The 13107-nt window shown below is 46.7% G+C and overlaps 1 long non-coding RNA gene across 1 annotated transcript in view; it reads left to right on the top strand.

Annotated features, from left to right (window-relative positions):
• The window catches only part of LOC132648525 (uncharacterized), a 68278-nt gene that overhangs the window by 32317 nt on the left and 22854 nt on the right, over positions 1 to 13107 (top strand). The window lies entirely within an intron of this gene.

Here is a 13107-nt window from a genome sequence, read left to right as displayed (position 1 = left end):
CACGATTATTATCCTCCACCAAACACTGTTTATCTGTACCCTTTTAAAATTTACTCTCAGGAAACAGATTTCCATGTGCAAACTCAGTCAACTTTCCCCTTGCCCATAGTCAGGAGTGGGGTGGGGACAGGTATGTGCTTGCATGGAGAAAAGATGTTTGTTTGGCATACAAGCATATGCTCCCTGTCCTACAGTATACATATTACATGCATGTGCAAGTAAGGTGTATGTAAACACCCAAACAGAGATAGCCAGCCCCGAGGGGTACAAAGGGGCTGGTTGCGTTTCCTTCCTTTTAAAAGCCTTAGAAAAGCCTGGTGATCTGTCCGTATCGGCTCACAGAGCACATGTGCTTTCCAGCCAACATCTCTTCAGGGCATTTCTCCAGCAGGACAACCCTGCTAAACAGACCTGGAACTCCTACCTTCAGGGCTATTTGAGAATGGCCTCATAAAAGGTGAGGCTGGGCTCAGGCGGTGCACACCTGTAATACCAGCACTCCCACGGGCAGAGGCAGGTGGATCTCTGTGAGGCCAGCCAAGTCTACAAAACAAGTCTAGGACAGCCAAGGCTACACAGAGAAACCTGGTCTAGAAAAAGAAATAACAAACAAAAAGATAACTGTGAGCTGTCTCGAGGAGGACATCAAGGAAATGCATTTCTCTGGGAGCACTCTGCACAATTGCCAAATCCAAGCTCCCCCAACCCCCAACCCCGCTGAACAGATTCCTGTGAAAGTTACGTCACAGAAAAGACCAGCTGCCACCCTCAAAACTCAAAACAAAACAAAACAAAACAAAACAAACAAAAACTTATTTTGCCCTAAAGCGCTCCTGGGATTCTTCCTTATCTCACAGATGCCTTTCGGAGCAGGCAGGCTGCTTTGTCCGAAAGGTCAGGCCCAGGGATCACACAGGCGTGTAGGAATGGTCCTGTGAGGCAGGGGACAGGCACGTTACAGGGCCCTCTTTTTACTGGAGAGAGAGGCAAAACCCCAGAGGCTTTCAGTTTCCTGTTCTGCTTCAGGCCTCCAGGTGTCCTTAACGTGACCTAGCTGGTGTCATTTCCCCATGGACCACTGCAGCTTTTAAAGACGCTGCTGTGAAAGGTGGCTTTCCTCCCCTGCTGGGACTGCGTGTGCTTGAAAGTATCTTTTCTAAATAGAGTTAATGAAGTTTTACTCCCTGCTCCGAGGAGAGCAGGGACCTACTTTGAAGAGGGAACTGGAACATGAACAGTCATGTTTTGTAGGCATTATTGTTTATTTCCTTGTGGGACTGCAGCTTCCTCTGGAAAAATCCAACCAACACATCCATTTCAAGGCCCAAGGAACTCCCCGGTGTTGACCCTCTGTCTGATTCCTGTGTGGTCAGAAGAGTGATGCTTTTCAGTGCCCACACTTATTTCCATGGTAAAATAATTCCACGCTCGGCTAAATCCCACTTACACACAAGTGTGCACCTGTTAAAATAGGTCATTTTTCACAGTTAATCTCCGGGATTCCATGGGTATGTGTGGGAACTCCAGAGAAATGCAACCTGAATGTCACAAAGGGCATTCTTCCCTGATGAATGACTCTGGTGAGCCCAGGCTTCTCTATTGCTGGCCTGCGCTGATCTGAGAAATAGGGAAGCTCACGGTCTGCTAGAGTTTCGTGTTAACACGGGAGGTTGTGTGAACTAACATGGCCTTTTGTCTCATGTTTGAATTAGGCTACTGAGTACTTTTTTTTTCCCCCAAGCTCAGACAACTTTCCTCAGTGTCCCCAGTGACATGGACGAAAGGAAGGAATGAAGAGACAGACTGATGAAGACAGGGAGGGAGGGAGGAAGAAAGGAAGGACATTTTCGGAGCCAACTACTCTAACACGTGATGTTTTGTTCCCCAGGCAGCCATGAATCATCACTCTTCTACAAAGGATAAGGCTGAAAAGTAAATGCACAAAAAGTCATTTTGATTCTGAAACCTTGAGTTTCCTTTCCTTTTTCAGATCCACTGTGTGTTTCTGGGAACCCAAAGACCCAAATCAAATTTCTGGAGACTAGAGTCCTGGGTTCCACACACAAAGACCAAAGGTCACCAAGATAAGTGACAGTCTGGGTTTTTGTTTGTTTGTTTTGTTTGTCAACTTGACATAAGCTAGAGTTTATCTAGAATCTCACTTGGAAAAATGCTTCCATCAGATTGGCTTGTAGGAGAGTTTGTAGGGCATTTTCTCAATTAGTGATTGATGTGGGAGGAGCCTAGCCTACTTGGGCAGTACAGTCTCACAGAAAGCAGGCTGAAAAAGCTTTGGAGAGAGAGTAGGAAGCAGTAACCCTCCATGGCTTTAGGTCCTGCCTCCAGGTTCCTGCCTTGAGTTCCTGCCCTGGCTTCCCTTCTTGCTAGACTAAACCTAAAAGCTGACATAAACCCTTCCCTTCCCCCACAAGTTGATTTTTTGGTCATGGTGTTTTATCACAGCAGGAGAAAACCAAACTAGGACCTTAGAAGGCCGTTTGGGGAAGCTTAGCCTGTCAGAGCCTATCACACACTCCAGGTTTTTTGAGGATTGCTTCTCTTCCAGGCAGTTCATCTTAAAGAGAATAAAGGTGTATCCGGAACAGAGGCATGTCAGCTGTATCATGTCGGCCGCCGATCTCCCAGGATAGACTCCACAGTCAGGAGGGCAGGTGCCAGCTTTTTGCCTTGAACATGGTCATTAATGACACATGGAAAAGCCTAAAGCTAAGCACAGGTTCTCCAGACTGACTTAGACACTTTATCTGAGACATGTGTGCAGACAGAGACGAGGACAGGCCACGACTCCTGGGCTGCACTGGAGGAGGGAAAAGTGGAAGGTCATTTTTTAGGGCAGCAGAGGGTACATCACAGATGCCCAAAGATGTCTCAGCTGGTAAGTCCCTCCTTCTGTGCTTTTCCCACCTGCAGCATGGCCCTGGGGGTAGTGATAGCTGGAGCCCTAAAAGATCCTCTCTGGAGGCACAACCCACCGTCTTCATTCAGCTCCTCTTCACACAGAAGGCCTTAGCATCCACCATCTCTAAGGACTTCAGAGTGTGCTTGGAAAAAAAAAAATGGTCCTTCCGGCTGCGACTACAGCTGAGCAAGCTGATAGCCAGGGTCTATTTGTCAAGCGCATGGGCGACTAAATGAAAACAAAACCCTACAAAGTGGATTCAATGTGAGGCCTCATCTCCCAGGAGGGTGATGCGAAGATCCAAAGTCTGAAACCCTAGTAGGAACAGTTTGCAGAAGACACATGGCAACCCCAGGGCGGTTGCTGAGGGAACCTGCAACCATGACATGGGGAGATGAGTAGGAGCTAAGGACCTTTGACCTGGGGAAGAAAAGGCTTGGGGAGCAAGCGAGCTGATGTCACATACCTGAGGGACTGTCATGGCAAGGACCTGTGTTTGCTCCCTCTGTGTGATGTGCGGAGGAGTCCAGAGGCTGCTGGATTTTCAAAGTTCACAGTTCTCCTATTATTTTGTACAGTTAGTAGACAATAATAAAAAAATGAAAAGATAGATAGATAGATAGATAGATAAAATCTGAATAAAAAAAAAGTTGAGTATTTCCCTCTTGTCAGAGATGTCCTAAAGATGGGTTAGGAAGAGTGAGAGGAGATGAGTTCCCATCACTGGAGGAGATTAAGATGGGGACAAAAAGCCATCAGACAAATTGGCTGTGGAGAAGATCCAGCATGGGAGCTGCCCTCTGCCTAGAGTCCTGGATTCTCTCCTCCTGCTGCTGTAATTTAATGAGCTGCTAACACCCACACGGGGCTTCCTATTTAAACAGGCCTGCTTGTGAATCCGGAGGGCTTGTACCACAGGTGGGCAGATCAGTGATAGGAAGTTATGGAAACAGATCCTTCTGCAAGCCTTTAAGTTGTTTGAGGTGGAAGGTGTCTCTTCTGACCTCAGGGAGCAACAACCCCTCCTGAGTGGGAAGGAGAGTGTTTGTGCTGTGTCTGAGCTAAAGGGTGGGGCAAAGGTGGAGCAGAACCTTCAGCTCCCTTGGTCTTTTGGCCATCCTCTCAGGGAATGCTGGAGCCTTGTCTGTGCAGTGAAGGCTGCAAGCATAGCTCTGTAGGGTTGCTCCAACTGGTTGGTTGGTTCCAGCAGAGTGGTTTCTGAGATTGGAATCAGGGGGACCCTGTCCATTCAGCTCATCCCCTCTTGCTTGCCTCCTCTACTATATACTCTTTTTAATGGTAGAATTGGGAAATAGCAGTTTCAGAAATAAGTGGCTCATTGAGTTGCCAGGCTCTTGCCAGGCTCCTTCCACAGGCAGGCATTTCAATTGAGATGAAGAACTCAGCATTGGGGAGTTGAGAGGGAGGCAGCAGCTGAAGATGTCCTGTCCTTAAAGACATGTGGGTAGATGGATGCCCCAATATTCTGAGAAATCAGGAGGTGGTACTCCCTCAGTTTGGGACAGGGTTTAGAGAAGAATCCTCTCAAGTCCTATCAGAAGAATACCATTTGCTCACACTCTGTTGTTTCGTTTTGTTTTAAACCAGGTCTTGGCTATGTAGCTGAGGTTGTCCTTGAACTTGCAATCCTCTTGCCCCAGCCTTCCCAGTGCTGAGAATACAGGCTAAAGAGGGAACAGGGCTGCCATTGCAGTTGGAGGGAGAGCTCAGTGAAGAACTGGCAGTGGGAGGGGCAAGGCAGCAGTGATTGCAAGGGCTCCAGGCTGTAGATCAGGATACCTGGAATGGAGAGAAAGGAGCTGAAGCATCACTCTGGACACCAGGGCCTGCTGACACCTTGGATGCCGGATGGATGTGCCTAGGTAACAGGGAACTGAGGAGTGACATGGATTGACTTACAGAGATCTTTCTGCCTGTCTCAAAGATAAAATGTACAAAGCGGTGAGTATTGAGGAAGCTGGTCAGAATGCTCCTGGCAGAGCTTCGCTGAGATCGGGAGGAACCTGAGCTAGCGTAGGTGTGGTGAGATGCAAACCAGCGGACTAAGGAGAAGAACTCTTCAGATTTTAAGATTGACAAGATGGTCCAACAGATGAAAACGTCAAAGATAAATGGTGCAGAAGAACAAGCGCCAAAGACTTGAATAGACACTTTACAGACAAGTACAGAGGAAAATAAAACAACAGCATTCATTATCAGGGAGATGCCAAGTAAAACTGCAACAACACTACCTCAGACCACAAGAACCTCGAACATCAAGATGGCTGACCATGTCCAAGTGATGCTGGGGACCAGAGAAACCAGAGCCCATTCATTGCCAGGGGCAGAGTTTTTGAAATGCTAGAAGCATTCTGAAGAACACTTAGAGAGTCTCTCGTGTAGTTAAATATGCCCCTACCCTAGAATTAAGAGGTCCCACCTCTATGTATTTACACACACACACACACACACACACACACACATATAAACAGGACACTAAAGATTTATAGGAGAAAAACATGTTCCCAATAAAACTGTAAAGAATGTTTATAGCAGCTTTATTCAGAGAACAAACTGGAAGCCGTGCAGATCTCCACAGGCAAAGGCCTGAAATGAACAGCCTATAGCATAACCACACAGTAGAACACTACCAAACAGTAAAAGGGAACACCCTATGCACGTGATAAACCGTGGCTGAACAGACCCAACGTGGTGAAAACTGCAGGGTCCCGTGAACAAAATCCATATCCAAAAAAAAGACTAAAGCATAACGTTAGATATGACAGGGTGGGTGTGACTGTCTGGGGAGACCCAGAGAGTATGGTAAGAGGCTGGGGGAGAGGGGAGCTTCTCAAAAGACGGATGGGTCCATACTTCACTTTGGTGATGATTATACAAGTCTATAAAGTTCTTGAAATTTGTCAAGCTGTGACACAAAATGTAAACATTTTCGCATGTAAACTTTATGTAAAAAGAAGAGGTCTGGTAGCTGATTTATCTATGCTAACTTGAACATTTACTTGGATCTCGGTGAAAGGTGCTGTTAATCAGATTTTTGTTTCTATATCAGAGCACCTGTGTTAAGTCACTTTATGAAAAAAAAGAAAAGGCTTCTTTAGCATACATATTTGGAGGCTGGAAGTCAAGACAGCATAGCACAGTACTGGGAACAAACCCCTTGGCAAAGTTTCAATTACCACTAATCATTTGATAAATAATTACAAACAATGAATATAAATATTGAAGGCTCCAAATATAAATTAGATCTAGCTCCTATCTCCCTCCATTTCCCTCTTTCTTTCTTCTTTCTTTCTTTTTTTTTTCCTCTTCTTCTCCCTCTTAGTAAGTTTTATATATGAAAGGTCTCTTTTGTCTATTTGCTGTTTGTTTCTGAGACAGGGCCTCACTTGTGTAGCCTCAGCTGCCCTGAAACTCATTCTATAGACACAGCCTCCTGCCTCTGCCTCCTATGTGCTGGGGTTAAAGATATAAGCCACAATCCCTAGCCTATGCTAGGAAGTTTATAAAAACAAATCCATGGAGGTAGAAATGATATGCTATAGAACTCACTGACTTCATGTATCCAGCTCAGCGAGAGACCATAAGTTTGCGTTGTCAGTGCCACACTGGCGTTTCATCTCACTGCATCACTATACACTTCATGTTTCTCTTGTGTCTTCCCATACAACTTCAGCCCCTGCACCAGCCCTAAGGGCTTTGTCATGAAAGCTTTGCAGTTCTTTACAAAGTTAATGCAAACAGAATCATGATGTCTTTGGTGACTACTCTCTTCTAGTATGCTTTAACTCTTTTTTTCTTTATTTTGGAAAATTTCATACATTAACACAACAAAGCTTGATCATATCTGTTCCCCACTTCCCCCTCCAGCTCCTATCATGTTCCCTCCAACATTGCTCCCTCCTATGTCTATTTATATTTTTTATAACATTTGAAGTCCAGTTATTGCTACTCATATATACATGGGTATGTAGAAAAACTAGGCAGAGAGAGAGAGAATAGGCCTGGCATGGGATTTTGAAACCTCAAAGCCCACTCCTAGTGACACACTTACTCCAACAAGGATACGGCTCCTGATCCTTCTAAACCTTCCAAATAGTTTCACCCCCTGGTGATCAAACATTCAAATATATGAGCCAACAGGCTGGGGGAGGGGGGAGGCATTCTCATTTAAGCTACCACATTCTACTTCCTGGCCTGCATAGATTTGTGGCCATATTATAACACAAGAATGCACTCAGTCCAACTTTAAAACTCCCCATAGTCTAACACAGACTCAACACTGTTAAAAAAAAAAAAAAAAAAAGAAATCCAAAGCTGAAAGTTTCTTCTGAGACTCATAGCAATCTCTTTACTGTAATCTCCTGTAAAATCAAAAAGCAGATCATATACTTCCAACACATAATAGCACAGCATATGCATTACTATTCCAAAAGTAAGGAACAGGAGCAAGCGAGAAAATACTAGATGAAAGTAAATATAAAAACCAGCAAGGCAAACTCCAAATTCTGCATCTCCATGTCTGATGTCAAAGCAAAGCACTCTTCAGATCTAATCCTTTCAGCTTTGTTGACTGCAATACACTTCTCTTTCTTAGGCTGGTCCCAATCCTGGTCTGCAGCTTTCCTTGGCAGATATCCCGTGATCCTGGCATCTCTAGCATCTTGGGGTCTTCAACAAAATCCAGGCCTCACTTTCACAGCTTCATGCAATAGACTCTCTGGGCCTTTGTGCAGGGAAACTCCTAACACCAGCAGCCTCAGGAGCTTTCCTTAGCTGCGGAATTGGTGCCAGAGAGCACAGTATTGCTGTGACAGGCCTCATCATGCTGCTTGTTGGTGGAATGTAAACTTTTGGATTTTGGATTAGGAAAGCAGTTGAACACTTCAAGTGAGCCCCAAAGGGCCCTACTACTAAGAGCATGAAAGACAACAGTGCTGAGAGCAATATAAATTCTGGCAGCCTGCCTCAGTGAGTTTCAGAGGGGAAGAATATTAGTAAGCAGTCTAAAGACCTTTCTTGTGATGCTTTGGCAACGAATGTGGTAGCTTTGTTCTAAAAGTCTTCCTAAGGCTAAGCTGAAGAGTTTTGCATTGATGGCCTTGGCAGAGGAGATTTCAAGATAGCCTAGTATTGACTGTGTCATGTGGTTATTGGTAATCATACAGATCTATAATGAAAAGGAGCAAAGAGAAATACAGAAGACAAAGAGAAATACAAAACATAGTTTGTGAAGAAAAGAGGCACTGGGAAGTGTAATGGAGCTGAGTCCTGTGCTCAGGGAGGTAAAAAGTTTAAAGAAAAGTCCTTTATGCCAAATGGAATAAAGGAAGTGGTGACCTCAGGGCAAGACTTCACTCCTGCTATCAACTTCTTTCTTAGTCACTGTTCTGTTGTGTGAAGAGACACCAAGACCAATGCAACTCTTCAGAATTTCAGTTCATTATCATCATGACGAAGAACATGACAGCTCACATGGTACTGGGGAAATATGGCAGTCCGTGGTGACCGAGCATTCAAATATATGAGGGACATTCTCATTCAGACCACCACACACCTGCATACAACACTGTGTTCCTGAGCGCGCTGAGGTTGTTGTCACTGTGACTAGAATGTTAGGCCAGCCCTTGTGAGACTGCCAAGAAAGTGGGTTTGACATTCAAAATGGATCATTTTTGTATGGTCACCATGATTAATAAGGAAATCATTGTGGTAGGTTCATAAAAGACCTCAGGTCTCCCTAAGCAGGACCACTTCCTAATTCACATTCCTTTCTGAAGGCCAGGTCCCCTCTTGGAGGTCAAACCTGGCCCTCAGGCCGAAACGAGAAGCCCAACTCTCTAGTCCCGTTAAACCCTGTGGCATCAGAGGTATGTGTGCTTGAATCACAGCACATGCTGGGGTTTCTCCAGACAGCTGACAGCAGGTAAGCTGGAGGTGGGGCTAAGCTGTCCTGCATCAGAAACAGGAGGAAGCTTCCTCCACCAGCCAGGCTTCCCACAGACATGGCTCAGGGATTCAGGGTAAGATCCACTTAAGCAGAGGTGGGAGCTGAGCTGCAGCTGGGCATGCACTGGGTTGGAGCTGACCTCCCAGGAGTGAGAAACCAGCTATGGCTGCTGAAGACACTTGACATGCTCAGACACGGCTCTGTGTTTTCCAGGCTACAGGTCAACTGGGCGTGTCTCATGGACACTTGGCAATTGTGCATCCCAAAGTGTGACCTGGGGACCAGAAGCACTGGCATTGCCAGGAAGCTTTTTAAAAGTGGACAATCCTGCACTTGAAACAAATGGGTGAGCTAGAATCTCTATTTCAATAGACATTTCATGAGCATTAAACCTTCATACATCTGAAAAAGTCCACTTTTGCATAGCAGCATTTAATTTTACCTCTAGAAAAAAATTCCTTTATCAGTGTGCTGATGAGTGAAAATTTAAAACCTGGCAAGGGAGAAATAGAAGGACTTGTCTATACCACTGGGAATTAAGGAGACGGGAATGAACCCTGACTAGAGAGAGAACAGAAAGTTTAAGTCTATTTTGCTGTAAACATGGCAGCTGGGGAGGCATCCGCTGTGCTGCTCAGCACATGGTCTAGGTTTTATTTGACAGATGCCTCCTTCCTTAGGACACAGGCAGCTGAGGTGAAGCCCTTGGCTGCTCACTGTCACTCCCCTGTCAGCAGATGACCCCACCTCAGCACCATACATGTCCTAGACCAGGAAGCACAGCAGAAAACACCCAACACCAAAAAACTTGAAAGGCTCAGGTGACAAGCTGTACTCAGGTTCCTACCTGCCATCTTGGAAATGTCCCTCTCAGTCATCCTTGAGGGCAGTGGGGGGTGGACATTCAACACAGTCCAGCAAACTCCTGGGGAAACTGCAGGGAACACAAGCTTCCCATGAGCAAAGGCTAGCACGTGGGAAGGACAGCTCTATGAATTTTGCCAAACTATCGGGGGCTTCCTTTTGGCCTTTCGCACAGTGCTGTAGTCTCTGGAGCCCAGTCCCACAGTGCTGCAGTGGATAATTGTCCTGTCAGGCAACATTTCTCCAGTGCTTCGGACGCTGAGCCCCGGGGGACAACAGCAGGCGCTTCTCTCTCCGTCGTTTAGAAGGTCAGCCAATGCTATCCAAGGAGAGTTCTGATATAGACAACAAACTTGAGCAACACCACTGCTGGAGTAGCAGAGCCGGAAGAGACCTCACTCACCCGGAGCGGTTCTTCTTTATCGATCACTGCCGGGAGGCCGAACAGAACGGGGGGGGGGGGGGGGGCGGTGCGGCAGGGAACCATCAGCCTCCAGCCCTTAGGGGACCACCTGACGACATAGTATGCACTAACGGAAGGTAGCTTTTCTAACTGCTTCTGCCCGGGAATCTCAGTGAAGGGGAAGCAAGCCAGGTGCTCATGGTTGCGTGCTCTAAAGAGGAAGCATCATAAGGGCTACAGGAAGTGGGGGGGGGGTCGGAAAGGGCGTAAGAGGTGCCGATTCTGGTGGAGCAGGGAGCCACATGCTCTCTGCCTTGCTCTACCTCTACAGTCTTATTTTTCTCTGCTGGGATACACTCTCACACTTGGACGGACACACACATCCCGCAACAGATTTGCAGCTGTCACGAGAGAGAGATAACATGGGAACAACTGCCAGCAGCTGGGCTCCCAGCCCCACTGGCTCAGGCTGTTCCAGCTCCAGCTGTGAGGAAAGAGGAAGACTGGAGCCAAAGTCAGCCTCCCCCACCCCTGAGAAAATCCACCTAGATTAGACAGCTGCCTTCTCTGCCTCGTCCCCCTCCCCTTGGGTTTTCGGCGGGAGCATGGGAAATTGGACTGGGAGGTGTGGAGCTGGGAGGCCAGGAAATTGGCTCTGTTTGTTCCCGTCTTCCTGGAGAGTAAGCAGAGGACCCCCGCATCGGATCTCAGTGTCTAGCCTGGCCTACAGCTGTTGTGTGTCTGGGCCAGGCATCTGCCCTGCTCCAGGGTGAGAGGCAGGAGGAGGGGCAGGGTTCTACACTCAGTTCCAGCAGCAGTTCCCAGCCCTGGCTGCCCATGACAATCACCCAGAGATCTTACCTGCAGCACCCCCAGAACAAGTAAGTGGGGTCGCTTCAAGGAGGGCCCATGCGCTGAAACTTTTTAAAATTTCCCAGGAGATTTTGATGTTCATGGTTGAGAACCCATGGCTGATAATGGGAAAAAAACAAGACTCTTGGGAGCCATAAATCACCGGCTTCCATGACTTGGGACGTAGTTCGGCTCATGCTTGCCATATCCAGCATAGCTCCAGGAACAGCGCTGACTTGGGTGGCAAGGAATGAAGAGAAGACTGGCAGATGGGCACCCAGACAGAAAGCTGAGATCCGGTGGTCTGTGTTCTCTGCTGGAGAAGCCACAGCCTCTCAGAAGCCTGGAGTGTTCGTTTCACAGAGTTGAACAGAGAGGCATGGTTATGGCATATAGATGATGAGAAGGCAGGGTTTATGGTTACAACTATATCAAGGAGGCAGGCTTAGCTAACCTTCCTAGGACAATCTTTGTATGGGAGCCATCTTCAAACCATGAGTATCTGGAGTGGGGGTGCGTGGGGGTTATGATAGGCATGTCTTGCACATACTATCAACACTCACACTTGGTTCCCTGAGGAAAGCTTTGTCATCCCTCTGAGCCCGAGGCTATGGGGTCCTAGACAGGACTGTGCCTGTGTCAACAACATACATTCACTCCAGACCTCATTCGCTCAGGCCTTCCTCCTCTGTCTGTACATGTTCTTACCTTATAGATGGGAAATGTGTGGCCAGGGCAGTTGTGACCAAGCCCAAGCCCACCGTTATAGCACGGCAAATCATTGGACAAAGGCATTTTGTGAACATGCAGGCCTTGAAGGGCAGTGCCAGTTGCTATCAGTAGTGACAAGGCACCTGCCATCCAAGAGCTGGGGCAGAGGAACCTTCTGAGTGTCATTACCTACCCTTGGGTAGATGAGGAAAGGCAGGCTTCAAAAGGCCCACATTTGCTGATCCCCAACCTTTCAGCAGATCTTAACTCCCAAGGCTGGCACTGGTGCAGTAACTCCACCCTTACGTAGAAGAATTCTAATTCAGAACATGGCTGCTCTGGCAAGAGATTACATCCAAGGATGTTCTAGGTCTGTGTGAACCTGCTGGAATACAAACGTGTCTTTAATATAGGAGACAGAGGCAAGCAGATCTGAGTTCAAGGTCAGCCTGGTAGAGAGCAAGTTTCAGGAAAAGAAAAGTTTAGATCCAAGTGTGGTGGTATACGCCTTTAATCCCAAACAATGAAAGTAAAATCAGTTTGTAAAAGGAAGCACCTTTGTTTGAAAGTGATGTCTAATTGAGTGGCAGAAAAACTGACAAATCAGAGAAAGATTTGATAAAATAGGGTACGATAAACTCTCGTGAGAAGAGAGAGGAGGAAAGGGAAGCTACTTAAGGGGAAATACAAAGAATTAGAGAGAGAGAGGAGGCAGTTTTATGGAGAGAATTTTATAAAAAGAGGTTGAAGGCAGAATGAGCCAGAGGATGAGAAAGAGCCAGGGGATTACAACAGATTGCTGGAGTTAGCTTGAGGCCAAGCAGAGCAATTCAGAGGCTGAGAGAAAAGCCAGATTGAACAAGTCAGATGGGAGAGGAGATAGAGCCAGAGTAGCTGAATTGAACCAGTCAGCCCAGAGATCAGTAAGAACAAAAAAATGATGAGTTTATTAAGCAGTAAGTCTAAGAGGCTGGAAACATTCTAGGCCTAAGTTAGACTGTATAGAGACTAAAAGCTTTCAGGACTAGGCCTAGGTTAGCAGACAGAGGCAGTAAGCCTCTGAGACAATAATTGAATCAGGTGAATAAAAGTTCCTTTTACATCCTTATGCCTGGTAAGATGAGTCCCACCTTTTCCAGGGCCATGCCTATCTCCATGCATCATAAAGGAGTCAGTAAGTCCTGTGGTTCACATTCTGGACCATCTTCTGTGTACTGTGGGCCCCTAAGTTCCCCACTGAAACACAAATGTGTGACTTCTGGGGCTCGCCTGGGCCTTTCTTCAGGTCTGTCTTTGAGACTTTATAGCTTTTAAATAACAGACTGAGTAACTGGAACTTTTTCTCCAGTTGCTGCAGTCATGTCTGTTGGGTGTGTGTACCAAATCTCA

This window comes from Meriones unguiculatus, chromosome 17 (assembly GCF_030254825.1).
Source record: "Meriones unguiculatus strain TT.TT164.6M chromosome 17, Bangor_MerUng_6.1, whole genome shotgun sequence".
In the NCBI taxonomy this organism is placed as follows: Eukaryota; Metazoa; Chordata; class Mammalia; order Rodentia; family Muridae; genus Meriones; species Meriones unguiculatus.
The sequence above is the reverse complement of the archived record's forward strand: the minus strand, read 5'-3'. Positions and strand labels throughout refer to the sequence as shown.